The 14,745-nt window shown below is 46.4% G+C and overlaps 1 protein-coding gene across 1 annotated transcript in view; it reads right to left on the bottom strand.

Moving 5' to 3' along the window:
- Positions 1 to 14,745, bottom strand: part of RBM19 (RNA binding motif protein 19) — a 93,298-nt gene that overhangs the window by 53,724 nt on the left and 24,829 nt on the right. The window lies entirely within an intron of this gene.

The following is a 14,745-nucleotide window of genomic DNA, read 5'->3' on the forward strand; positions in this document are numbered from 1 at the left end:
TAGATACTTCTGGCCCCACAGGGACCTTTAATTTATCAATGTACCCCAGAACACACAGGTTAGGAATTACTGCTCTGGACATGCCCAGAATCCACCACCAGAAATTAGATCACAGCACCTTATTGAGGTGAGGACGGTGGAATTTTTGTGTTACTTGTTCAAACATTGAAATTGGATGCCCACAGAAGCTGGGTGCTAATATTTTTCGGTTGAAACATGTAAAGGGAACCAATATGGACAGAGATCATTTCGAAAGAGGCATTTTTGTTTAAAAAAAATGGCTGGAGACTTTGAAGAGAACTTTACTTTCTATAATTCCAGAAAATGACTTTAGCTAGATTAATTATTTTAATGAGGAGAATAAGGAAAATGTGTGCAGAAGATCAAATAAATGCAAATCCACGAAGGTTTGGGGGATTCTCATTAAGCGTTTCCATTAAAGAAATGGCGAGATGTTGGGATGTAAAATAAGTCTCCAAAAGGGGGGGGGGGAAGCTCTCTTATCCCTCCAGGGCTTCAAAACCAGGAGCTAGGCAGGACAAAGATGAGCCAAAGGTCTAGCAAAACATATGGGGAGGGAGGGAGAAAGAAACTTTTCTTTTAGCTCATCTACTATCCAGACAACCACCTTTAAAAAACACCCTGAATTCTGACTTACGTCCACAAGTGTAATAGATTATAACTCCTTTGTAGTAACGGAACAAATATAATTTTGATATTGCTATGTTTGCTTTATGATTAGAACAACCCATCAAAGTGCTTTTATTTAGCATGCACTTTTGAATATTTCTGTTATAATGCTGTGTAAAAAAAGCAAACCTTCTACAGTATTTTTGCCTTTTCTCATGCATACGCATCACAGCTTGTCATTTTATCCACCTGGCTATTATCTTTGCAACCCGTTTTTTAAAGTGTGCCAGGAATTGGAAAGCAAAGTGATACAGTTTTGCTGTTTGCTTGCAAGTAACACCATTGAAGCCACAAGGAAATCTAACATCTGCTGCTCACAATAATGTCCTTTAAACACTGTAAAATCAAGGACACCAGTGGGCTACAGGGCCAAACTCTCCATCCAAGAGGTATCGAAATGAATCATCCCAAATCTTCCACTGGGAAAGGTTTCAGATATGATAGGAGAGCAAGGGAGAGACGTAGTAACAGAACCATTTATTTTTGAAAAAACGCCTCACTGTCTAACACAGTGGTTCCCAAACCTTTTTGGCCACCGCCCCCTTGGTTCCACAAATTCAACCCCAGTGCCCTCTACCCTATCCTATAAAAAGCATTATTCAAAATAGGAGTTCGTGTGATGCGCTAAAGAAGAGAATAACAATAACATTTCAAAACAGTAACAATTAATTGCACATCTATTCAAAATCAAACTAAAACTTTTTACCGTAGTTGAAATTTATTCTACAAAGCTGATGAACTTGATCCAGTGGTACCAGCTCTTCAAAGTCTGGGGGAAAATGCTGATCGTTTCCACCAAATTTGCCAGCATGGTGACATAGCTTGATCTATTTTAAATTAGTGAACAATGCAGTTGTAGGGGCACACCTCTAGGGGCCCCCTGCATCCCCCTTGCCTCTTGGTGCCCCCCTAGGTAATCCCACCGCCCCCCAGGGGGTGGTACTGCCCACTTTGGGAACCACTGATCTAACACAAATGTGTCACCATGCCACAAGTCTTTCCTCCCCAAATCGGTCTGCCAGCTCCACTCATGGCTGCTGAGTCACCAAAGGCCTTCTGAAAATTTTTTTCCCTCTAAGACCTCCTCAAATGTCTTGCCTTGTCTCCCATCTTCTGAGATGATGGTGTGGCAACCAATGAGAGGCTGCTCTCTGTGTTGGTACCTTAGTGTTGGATCGTCTTCCCCATAGCAAACAACATCTAAAGCTTAACCAGTTGGGCCAAACAAAATGAATTTTAATTCTTTCCCCCAGATATTTGATTGTACATTTGTATGCCCGCCTACTCTTTCTTATCAGCTGTTCTTTCAGATGTTGTACAGTTCCACTGTTTTGTAGCTGTTTGTCTCTTGATATGCTATTGCTTTAATGGTTGATCCTTATGTTTTTTAATGATTGATGCTTTTAATTGATTTTGGAAGCCGTCTTTAACACTCAACGGAGTGGCTAATAATTTTTTTTTTAATACCTTGGTGTCTGCAGTCAAAAGGGGCTCACGTCTGGGGAAAGCTTTTCTCTGGCCGAGATCTTGGAGGGCCTCTGCCACACATGAACACACATGAAGCTGCCTTCTACTGAATCAGACACTTGGTCCATCAAAGTCAATACCATCTACTCGGACCGGCAGCGGCTCTCCAGGATCTCAGGCAGAGGTCTTTCCCATCACCTACTTGCCTTTAACTGGAGATGTCAGGGATTGAATCTGGGACCTTCTACATGTCAAGCAGATGCTCTACCACTGAGTCACGGCCCCTCCCCTCCAGTGAGAGGGGACAACGCTGAGCTGATACGTTATAAGGCAGCTTCACAGGCGAGCACCCAGTATTTACAGCTGCCCTTTGCCCTGCTGACAGTACAAACCCCCTAGCTCTAAAGCTGGCTCAGTAATTCACGCAGGCTGCGCTGGAAGAGCAACCAAGTCCTGCTTCCCTGGTTCCACTCTTGCTTTTCACAGACTCCATTGAGGGGCTCTGACAGACTGCCGTCTTCGCAGCTTCTGCTCCCGCGTGTGCGATTACCTTGCTCTATACTGAAAGGATCACCTGTGGGGATGATTTTAATCCCTTGGAATAAACCAGAGACCAGAAACTTTTAATTTGGGAGGTAAGGGGAAGATGCATGTGAACGAATCTGAATACCTGCCTGGTCACCTTTGGTAATTAAGAGCTGCTCGCAGGTGATCAGGCGTAGGTGTATGAACACTTAAAGACAACTGGGTTCTTTCTGACGACGTGTCACCAATGACAAACACGTGGGCAGGTAGGCCATTGCTGTGTCTGCACAACTGGAAGAGTCTGAAGCCCTCCAATGCCTGCCATTTCTTAGCTCTACCTAATTCTCTTATTCATTCAAGGTCGGGGGAGGTTTATCAGCAGCTACTGATGGTGAAATGAACTGATATGGTGTGAGCTTTAAAGTGTCTGACTAGCATCAGGGAGGACTAGGTTCAAATCCCCATCCTGCCATGAGGTTCTCTGGCCAGCGTGGTGTAGTGGTTAAGAGCGGTGGACTCTAATCTGAAGAACCAGGTTCGATTCCCCACTCCTACATATGAAGCCAGCTGGGTGTCACAGCTCTCTTAGAGCTCTCTCAGCCTCACCTACCTCACAAGGTATCTGTTCTGGGGAGAGGAAGGGAAGGAGATTGGAACCCAGTTTGATCAAAACCTTTAAAAGGTACACATGAACCTGCCTTATACTGAACCAGCCCCTTGGTCCATTGAAGTCAGTATTGTCTACTCAGGCCTGCAAGACAATTTAGAAGAAGAGTTAGTTTTTATATGCTGACTTTCTCTACCACTTAAGGAAGAATCAAACCGGCTTACAATCACCTTCCCTTCCCCTCCCCACAACAGACACCCTGTGAGGTAGGTGGGGCTGAGAGAGCTGTGACTAGCCCAAGGCCACCCAGCTGGCTTCATGTGTTGGAGTGTGGAATCAAACCCAATTCACCAGATTAGAGTCTACAGCTCATGTGGAGGAGTGGGGAATCAAACCCGGTTCTCCAGATCAGACTCCACTGCTCCAAACCATGGCTCTTAACCACTACACCATGCCGGCAATATTACTGAATGTTGAAAATGCTGGCATTGGGCCATGCGTTGGGGGACCAAGTTCCCTACCAACCCTCTGCCGCTAATCAGATTCTAATCATATTCAGCACGATGCCAGAGGTGTCTGCAGCCAATAAGAGGTGATGGCAGGCAGCTGCACTTTGCTGACAGAAGCTGTCAAAATAGCCTTGCAAACAGGGGGTGGGTTTTTTTTTGATGATAATGCGAAAATGAGATACAAAACGAGAGGGTACTGGGGGAGGTGTGGGAATGTAGCTGTTCCTCTCTCTCCAGGTAATGATATTTGCTTTGGAAGGGGGAAAAAAAAAAGAATTAACCAAACGCTGGGATTTAAGATGCACATAAACAATCCAACATTACAAACCTTAAAAAAAAAAGTATGGCAGCACGGCAGCATCTGCAAACAACCCTGCAAAGCAAGTCGCTATGATTCCCAAGTAAGAAACTGAGGTTGAGGCATAGCAACTAGCCCCGAACAGGCAAGGACTTCAATTAATCACAGAGGTAGATTCACCGCCGCACGTGTGAAATCCCTTACAAGTACACATTTTTGAATTAATGTTAATAGGACTGAATTTTTGTGATTTTATTGCACACACTATTGTTGTAATTGATGTAACCCACTCTGAGCCTGACCATGGCTGGGGATGGAGGGTGGGCTAGAAGTCCAAATATAAATATACAAATGAAATAAACCCACCTTCCCTGCAAAGTTCAATGCAATGGGAAGCTTGCACAGTGTTTCTTTCATCGATGCACAAAGCACCTTACATATGTTAGATTGTGGTTATGCCCTATACAGCTTGGGACCAGCCTACCTGAAGGACCACCTACTCCCATATAAACCTATGCTAAGGTCATCTTCTGAGACTAGATGGGCAGCAACCTGAGAAATGGCCTTCTCATACATTGCATCCACGCTATAAAATTATCTCCCCAGTAGGGTTGCCAGGTCCCTCTTCTCCACCAGCGGGAGATTTTTGGGGTGGAGCCTGAGGAGGGAGGGGTTTAGGAAGGGGTGGGACTTCAATGCCATAGAATCCAATAGCCAAGGCAGCCACTTTTTCCAGGGGAACTGATCTATATCGGCTGAAGATCAGTTGTTTTAGCAGATCTCCAGCCACCACCAGGAGGTTGGCAACCTTAAAGTTATATGATCGAGTAGGCTTGGCCATGCATGCTTGCGATCCCCGCTCCCAAGCCGGGCACTGGGTCTAAGTGACCTGGCAACCCTAGGTGGGATGCCATAGCAGTTGCCATCCAAAGTGGCCACTTTCTCCAGGGGAACTGATCCCTGTTGTCTGAAGATCAGTTATAATCCCAGGAGAACTCCAGGCAACTGGAGGTTGGGTAACCTTACTTAGAACTCCACGAAACTTTGGGATAATCAGTTTGGGCAGTTAACAGCCAGTGCAGAAGGGGTTGGTAGAGAACATGTAGAAGCAAACCTTCCCTTCCCTTCCCAGAAAAGTGCTCCAACGGAAGGCAAAAAGCTCCTTCAAAATGCTATCCTTTTTGGTGCTGAGGCCGCGTACCTTCCCCGCCCATCCCTTGCTAGGCTCCGGTGGAAGAGACACAGTGCAGTCCTGTGTGACAGCATGAAATTAATACCATTTTGGGGAAAGCTGGCAGTGAATAATGAGAGTCTGAAATACCTTGTTTCTTTTGGTTGCCTTTTTAACCCTTTTGCTGCTGCAGCTGTCTGGCAGGAGCCAGGGCATTAACAGTGTCGGTTCAGGTAACGTGGAGGGTGGGGAGCAACGGATGGGGTGGAGTGGGGGGTGCAAAGTTATCCTAGACCAACTGACCAAGCTGCTCTTCAGTCAGAAGAGGCCTTTCCTGGAGGCAGCCAGCTGCGAAACAGCTATCCTAGGTCACATTAAAGAAATGACCCAACAACACTGTGTGCATGAAGACATGACCCTCATTCTCACATGAACACATGAAGCTGCCTTCTACTGAATCAGACCCTGGGTCCATCAAAGTCAGTATTGGCTGCTCAGACTGGCAGCGGCTCTCCAGGGACTCAGGCAGAGGTCTTTCACATCACCTACTTGTCTAGTCCCTTTAACTGGAGATGCCGGGGATTGAACCTGGGACCTCCTGCATGCCAAGCAGAGGCTCTACCATTGAGCCACGGCCCCTCCCACAGGGGTATTGTCCACTGAAGCCTTCTTTCACTGCTAGGCCAGAGCGGGCAACATAACACTCCTTGACATTTCTGTAAAGGGCTCCAAGGCTTGCCCACTGTGGACTTGGCTCTTCCGGACCACCTTTGCCTTCCTCCTAACTCTGCTTTCGCCTCATGCCACTCTCAAATGCTCAAGATGCTTTATTCTGCCATGGTTATGTTGGAGATGGAGAAACTTGGACAGTATTATTACATCGGTTCTTGTAGGTTATCCGGGCTGTGTGACCGTGGTCTTGGTATTTTCTTTCCTGAAGTTTCGCCAGCAGCTGTGGCAGGCATCTTCAGAGGAGTAACACTGAAGGACAGTGGTGTTACTCCTCTGAAGATGCCTGCCACAGCTGCTGGCGAAATGTCAGGAAAGAAAATACCAAGACCACGGTCATACAGCCTGGATAACCTACAAGAATCAATGAACTCTGACCATGAAAGCCTTCGACAGTATTATTACAGGTTGAATATGCCTTATCCGGACAGCTTGGGACCAGAAGTGGTCCGTATTTCGGATCTATCTGTATTTTGGAATACTTGTATATACATAATGAAATATCTTGGGGATGGGACCGAGTCTAAAAAAAAAAAATCATTCATGTTTTATGTACACTTTATACTTCCATCCTTCCAAGGTCGGTAAAACAAGTACCTAGCTTGCTGGGGGTAAACTGTAGATGACTGGGGAAGGCAATGGCACCCTGTAAACATAGTCGGCCTAGTAAATGTCGGGATGTGACATCACCCCATGGGTAACGACCTGGTGATTGCACAGACTGACTACCTTTACCTTTTTACACTTTAGACACATAGCCTGAATGCAATTTTAAACAATATATTTTTAATAATTTTGTGTACACTGAACCATCAGAAAGCAAATTGGCGTGCTGCTGAGGGCCTGTGAGTAATGCCTGCATGCCGGCTCAAAAACTGGTTTGCAGGTCAGTCCGGATATTGGAAGTCCGGATAAGGGATACTCAACTTGTAGCTGTTGGGTAGAAAGGGTACACATGAGCAGCATCAGGCAACATCTGCCGCTGGCTGAGGTTTAGGGGCTGCTTAGCCCTGCTCACCCACAACAGATCCCATGCCTCCACTTGCCCTGCTGGTGCGCACACTTGGGCAGTGCTCCCCCAATGGCGCCACGAATAGGGATCTCTGGTGCAACATAAAGGCAACTGAAGAAAAAAGGGAACAAGAAACTTAGCCTAAAAGTCAGGGAAAACCAAAGGGCTGAGCTAAACACTAACTAATACAATAACCAATTTTTTTGGTTATATTTTCATTATATAATTTGCACAACTGTATTTCAAAACACAGGGCCTAAAATACAGGCTTCCTAAAACGCACAAACATAGTTACAAATATTACCAACATGTAACAGTTGATGTTAGTACATAAAATGACCAAAATCTGACCAGATGTGTTTTGGTCTTTTACAGGCCTTCCTCAGTGGTCATACATACACAATTTTACAATACACATCCTGACATATACACAAACGTTGTACAATACACATCCTGACATATACACAAACGTTGTACGGTAATATTGTGTATGTATGAAGAAGAAGAGTTGGTTTTTATATGCCGACTTTCTCTACCACTTAAGGAAGAATCAAACCAGCTTACAATCACCTTCCCTTCCCCTCCCCACAACAGACACCCTGTGAGGTTGGTGGGGCTGAGAGAGCTCTAAGAGAGCTGTGACTAGCCCAAGGTCACCCAGCTGGCTTCATGTGTAGGAGTGGGGGAATGAATCCAGTTCACCAGATTAGCCTCCGCCGCTAATGTGGAGGAGTGGGGAATCAAACCCAGTTCTCCTGATCAGAGTCCACCACTCCAAACTACCGCTCTTAACCACTACACCACGCCGGCTTTCAGTATGACCACTAAAGAAGGCCTGTAAAAGGCCGAAATGAGTCTGGTCAGATTTTGGTCACTGTATGTACTAACATCAACTGTTAAGTGTTAGTAATATTTGTAACTATGTTTGTGCATTTTAGGAAGCCTGTATTTTAGCCCATGTGTTTTTAAATACAATTGTGCACAATATGTAGCAACAAAAATGGGCCACTTTCATAAATATATGGGGCGAGAGGTGCTGCCCGGAAGCGACAGGCTTTGCCCTAGAACAGGGGTCGGCAAACTCATTAGTCAAAAGAGCCAAATATCAACAGTACAACGATTGAGATTTCTTTTGAGAGCCAAATTTCTTAAACTTAAACTATATAGTAGGTACACTGTTTATTAACTTAATAAACTTTAATTGAAGTTTTAAGTCTTAATTAAACTATAGGTACACTGAATAAAACTTGATATCATACTTAATAGTGATCTTATTTATTGATAAAAATTAAATTGTAAGTCCCTGCCATTTCCCCCTCCCCGTCCGTAGTCCTCGTCTGGAGGCCTACCACCATAAAAGCCTATTGGTAGACCTGGCCTCCGGCTGAGTCCCATTGGGAGGCCAGGTCTACCCATTGGCTTTCTTGGCAGTAGACCTGGCCTCCGGAGGCCCATAGAAGCCAATTGGTAGACCTGGCCTCTGAAGGGGGACTTTTCCCCCTCCTCGGAGTCCAGGTCTACTGCCAAGAAAGCCAGTGGGTAGACATGGCCTCCCAATGGGACAGCCAGAGGCCAGGTCTACCAAAGGAAGCCCGCCCTGCCCAACAGCTGATAGGCGGGGGGGGGCAGGAACCGCCGAGCCGCCCGCCCAGCAATCGCGCAGCTAGAGGGGAGGCTTTAGCCTCCCAACCATTGAGGGCAAGGGGAAGGGGGACCCGGCCATTCTCCATGGTGAGGGGGGGAAGACAGCGCACCCGCTCGCCCGCTCTCACTCTCAGGCGTGCTGGCTCCGCAGCCCGGCTGCCAGTGTGAGCGGGCGCAAGAGCAGGGGCTCCGAACCAAGTTCGGAGAGCCGCACTCAATGAGCCAAAGAGCCGCATGCGGCTCTGGAGCCGCAGTTTTGAGACCCCTGCCCTAGAAGCACCTTCTCCTAATCTCAGATTCACAGAGCTAACATGCTCAGGTTTATAACTTTGGGCTTTCCTCTCTGCTTTTGGATAGGAAATCCACAGGAGCAGGGCCCCAGTCTCTCCACGGTTTGTCTACCCCAAGGGCCCTGCCTCTGTCATTCTGTTTGTCTGCTGCTCCGCAAGCAGCAGCTGTTTCATATATATATGAAAGAACTCCACCTGCCCCCACCTGCCTTTGGACCTTGTCTACGGGCAGCAGAACTACCTGGGGGCGTTTCAATTCACCAGCCAGCTAGGTGAATCCTTTGCCCGCTGCCATTTCGATTGCTATCGCTGCAGGAGGAAAAAAAATACCCCTACTTCCAAGTGTTCATTTCATAAGAAACCAACCACCGAGATCAGTTCAGATGCACTTCAAAAAAAAAAAAAATCTTTTTTGCTCTAGCCTAGAGTGAAACAGCTAGACAGCACAAAATACGTTTAGCATGCATCCTTGTTCTCTGGAATGAGGCCGTGTTATACTGATCTGTGACATGCTGGCTCCCCTCTACTTTTAAGGGAGATTTTGCACAATGACGCTTCTCAGGCTTTAGGCGGAAGAAGCCTGGGTTGCAACCTGAACCTCTTGTTTGGGTGACTCAGACTTTCCTCGGCTGGCCTGTTTGACATGCCAGGTCAGCGGGAAAGCGGCACAGTCGTGACTGTATTTAGAACCTGGTTTCTCCAGCACATTCCTTAAAGCAGAGAGGTGGAAGCAGAGCTAGGGACAAGGAAGAGATGAAGAAGACAGCCAGAGTGGTGTAGTGGTTAACAGCAGTGGCTTGGAGCGGTGGAATCTGATCTGGAGAACCTGGTTTGATTCCCCCCTCCTCCATATGAGCGGCAGATAGGGTTGCCAGGTCCCTCTTCGTAACTGGCAGGGGTTTTGGGGGCGGAGCCTGTGGAAGGCGGGGTTTGGGGAGGGACTTCAATGCCATAGAGGCTAATTGCCAAAGCGGCTATTTTCTCCAGGGGAACTGATCTCTATCGGCTGGAGATCAGTTGTAATAGCAGGAGATCTCCAGCTACTACCTGGTGGTTGGCAACGCTAGCAGCAGATGCTAATCTGGTGAACTGGATTAGTTTCCTCACTCCTAGGCATGAAGCCAGTTGGGTGATCTTGGGCTAGTCACAGCTCTTAGAGCTCTCTCAGCCCCACCTACCTCACAGGTTGTCTGTTGTGGGGAGGGGAAAGGAAAGTGATTGTAAGCCGGCTTGATTTTGCTTTAAGTGATAAAGTCGGCATATAAAAAAACCCCAACAACAACCAACAGACAGACAGACATGGGAAGTAGCCAGACAACAGGCATAACTAAGGACTCATGAAGAAGGAACAGAACAGAGCAGGACAAAAAAAAAAATACTGACCAGGGTTGGGGGTTCCACACAGAAACAGGGATCTGATTTTGCGCTGTTTTCAGAGGCAAAACAACTCCGATATTTATTTCCCCCCCCACTTTTCTCCCCATTGGGGACACAAAGAAGCTTACCACCTTGTTCTCTCTTCCTCCATTTTGTACTCACAACAACCACCCTGCAAGCTGAGAGAGAAATGGGCCCAAGGCTACCAAGTAAGTTGTCATGGCAGAGAGGAGATTCGGTCTCCCTGATCCTAGTCCAAAACTCCAACCATTGCACCACACTGGCTGTCGTCACAGAAGACAGGGGGCTGCCACTGAAAGCGGAAACACGGCAAGTTCTCCCCCAGTAACATGCATGACCATTCATCCTGTGCCCTGGCATGGGATGCTTCCTTACCTCCCATGGTGACAGCTAATTGCTGTGAAGCAAGAGTGAGAAACTGTGCAATATCCAAAGGCAATATCCAAATGCAGGTGCCCAGGCAAGCTGGAATTTGCCCCCCTCCCACGCACAGTTTCTAAACTGGGACCCCCCATGTAGCTTCCAGCGCAATTCTACACAGGGTGGATCCAGTCCATCGATTTCAAGCCCATTCAAATCAATGGGCTTAAGACTGAGGTAACTGCACAGGATTCCACTGAGAGGGGAAAAAGCCAAAGGACTCAATAAAATTTTGCTCCCCTGTGTGAAGAATGAGGAGGGCTTACCGCATTTTGTATTCCCAGCGATGTATTAAGAGTTTGAAAATGTTACAAAAAACATCGCTTTAAAAGGGTTTTTGGATACCACCGCTTGTAAATGGTTGGAAGACGTCTTCACAGCTAAAGGGGCCAAACAAAGTGCAAACAGTATTTTTTATAACGTTTTCAAACTCTTAATACATCGCTGGGAATACAAGTGCGGTAACCCCAGGCTTTCGACAAAACGATCTCATTATGCACTGCAGCTGTCTCGACTCTATTGCAAGGGGCAGACCTCTGCCCAAGGCCTCACTCTCCACACTGGACTGTACAGGGTTAAAAGAGCCCTTTGGCTACCTCACGGCTTTTCTCAAGTGAATCTACGGGTGGAGTAGGGTTACCAACCTCCAGGTACTAGCTGGAGACCGCCTGCTATTACAACGGATCTCCAGCCAATAGAGATCAGTTCACCTGGAGAAAACGGCCACTTTGGCTATTGGACTCGATGGCATTGAAGCCCCTCCCCAAACCCCGCCCTCCTCAGGCCCCACCCCAAATACCTCCCGCCGGTGGCGAAGGGGGACCTGGCAACCCTAGGGAGGAGCCAAGCTGCCAGCCCACCTCAACATGTGCCCTTTGATGAAAAGTGAGCTGCCACCCAGAGGATCTGAGAAAGATATTGAAGCAGTTCTGCAATCTCATTCTCCCTCTCGCCTTTCCCCTTAGGTTTCACATCCAGCAGATCCTCAGGCAAGGCCTTTGTTTCCTTTGGGCATCGGCTAGAGCTCTAAACGGCTTAACAAACAACAGGGCTGCTATTGAGGCTGGTTAAAAAGTAACTCAAGAAGCAAAAAAACAAATCAAAAAAACAACAACACCCCATACCTTGCTTTTATACAATGCATAAGTGCATTGCACAGATTATGATCTTAGAAGAGGTATTCCCTCCTATTTCTCAGAGAAGCCGGGAATTCTCTTCAGGCAATGCACCTTTTTTAGTGAAACAATTTAACTGATTAATCTAACCATTTTTTTTTAAGACAGACTGTTGCAGCCCTAATAAAGAATCAATCATCCTTAAAAGGAAAAAGTCATCAGCCTATCAGCACAGAAGAATTCAGGGGATTTTGCTAGGGGTGGGGGGAATACAGCACATGAACTGTTCTGTCCACGGCAATGGCTTTCAGCTGTGCTCCTGGCCTTTGTATTTCCCCCCCAGAGACAAGGATGCAAGCCCTTTCCTTTGAACCCAGAAGAAAATTCCTATATGCTTTGTGTTTTCTGCTGTCTCAACCTCTTCTCCTAAATTTCAAGCGTGCATTGCTGATAATGAAAAGTGCATTTCCTTAGCCAAAAATAAAAGAGAGAAATGTGTGTGTGTAGGACCATCTCTCTGTACAGAACATGTGCTTTGCTGACCCAGACAGGCAGTAATTTCTGAGGAACCAGGTTAAGGCAACAGAAACCGAGTTTCTCAGAAGTGGCTTCGGATGGCATGAATCAACAGAGTTCCACCAACTCTGCTTCCCACCCCAAACCAGCCTTATAACCTCTATGGGCAGCCCAGGAACCAATGCCAAGCAAAGACATTCTAGGAAGCTGGTTCAGCAGCAACTCCCGCTTGGCTCCCGTCTCCAGCGAAGGCTAACACTGCCCCCTGCAGGCCTGACTGAAGAAGAGCAAGCAACCCAAGCAACACTTGTATCAGCATCCATGAGACTGCTACAAAGCTATCAGGACTTGGAAATCAAGCAGGGTTGCCAACTTCCAGGTACTAGCTGGAGATCTCCTGCTATTACAAATTGATCTCCAGCTGACAAAGATCAGTTCACCCGGAGAAAATGACCGCTTCGTCAATTGGACTCTATAGCATTGAAGTCCCTCCCCAAACCCAACCCTCCTCAGGCTCCGCCCCCAAACCTCCCGCCAGTAGCAAAGCGGCAACCCTAAAATCAAGAGAGGCTGCCTACTCTCAAGTAATGTTCACTTCTATATCCACAAAGTTGCTCTTAAGAAAAAGCACTCTATAAACTTTGAAACCGCTCTTGTCTTCAATGTTTGCCTCCCTGGACACAGTTGCTTTATGGCTATATCCTTAGAACACCTGATTGTTCTCTCCAAAATCAAATACAGAAAATGCATTGATGGGTTTGCAGTTTACCAGATGGGAAACCAATTCAGAAGGCTTCCCGCTGTACCGCCCCCCGCCCCGAACTTTGCAGAATCAACACATTTTTGAAGCATGCTAGATTCAGGACTTTGGCCCTGCCTCCTGTCACCGTTTCTAACCTGGTCGCTCATGTGGAGGTCTGGGGAATCAAACATGGTTCTCCAGATTAGAGACCACCATCCCCTACCACCGCTCTTATCCACTACATCACGCTGGCTCTCTGGAGTGGAGGTGTGTTAGTTTTGAGTGGAGTACTAACACACTTGTTCCACTACTAAAAAATAAATAAATCCAAAAGGTCTTAACTGCAAATCATCAAATACAGAAGACTTTTAAACAGCCACACACACAATTCTGCAAAATATTGTGTTTTATAGTACAACAATATTATGTTCCAAGTAACAGTTAAAGATGCAAAATGGGCCAATCATTTCACTGGTATAAGGCAGATGCTGTGTTCACAGTTAGTTCCAAAAAGCGAGGAGGACGTGCCCTTGTGAGACAGGATCAGGAGCCCAAGATCCACAGTTGGGACAGTGTTATGTCTGCACTGAGCTCTAAAGATTCACAATCTATACCTCAAGGCTTTTTTCTTTTTTTAAATATGCACTCAATCCAAGAGCAGTAAAAAATATTTCCTAGAACATACAGCACAAGAGAAACACAGTGCATTCATGGAATCACATCACAAGTTTTACAACTATATATTTCACAGTCGTGCTAACTTTGTTCACAGAGGCGATAATGACTTGAACCCTTCTGGAGAGATCTTAATGGAAATCCCATCTCAACACTTTGGAAAACACACTAAGGGGCGTCATTGCCAGATTGAAAGCTGCACTTTGTTAGAACCAAGCAGAGATTCAGGTGGATGGGCCATCAAATAAGAATGAAAGGTCGACCTGCCAAGGGTCTGTCTAGTCTAGTATCCTGTTTCCAACACAGTTCAACCTATGGGAAGCCCACAAGCAGGCCCTGGGGACAAGGACCTTTGTCTAAAGCCAGTCTAATCTAGGGGCTATCACCATATCTTTTGGCAACCAATTCCATATTCTTATGATGCACTGTGTGGAGAAGGGCTGTCTTTTGTCTTTCCTAGGCCTGCCGCCAGTCAACATCACTGGCGACCCCGAGTTCTGGTGTTACGAAAAGGAGAGAAATGTTTTCCCCCTATCATTTATAATTTGTTCATATTCTCTTCTCCACTAAGATATCTACTTTCCTCCCATGGGAAGTACACTGACCCCCTGCATCATTTTGGTGGTCCTTTTATGTAGCTTTTCTGGGAAGGATATAGACCAAAGCTACCCAAGATTCATTATAACTCAGTGTCACGCCACAATTCATTCCACGTACATGCATCAACACACAAAATGTGACACTGGCCAACAAAGCATCCTGGGAATGTGAGCTTTTACAAATCACATTTCTTAAAAAGCAAGTTTCTAGTCCCTATGACAATGAAGATAATCTGCAGGCAATGACTGCTAAGAGCTCCAGAAACAGAGAGTGGCTCACTAGGATTATGCAGTGGCAATTAGGAAGGGCTTCTGCACTCTACACAGGTCCTTGTCTC

This window comes from Euleptes europaea, chromosome 13 (genome assembly GCF_029931775.1).
Source record: "Euleptes europaea isolate rEulEur1 chromosome 13, rEulEur1.hap1, whole genome shotgun sequence".
NCBI lineage: Eukaryota > Metazoa > Chordata > Lepidosauria > Squamata > Sphaerodactylidae > Euleptes > Euleptes europaea.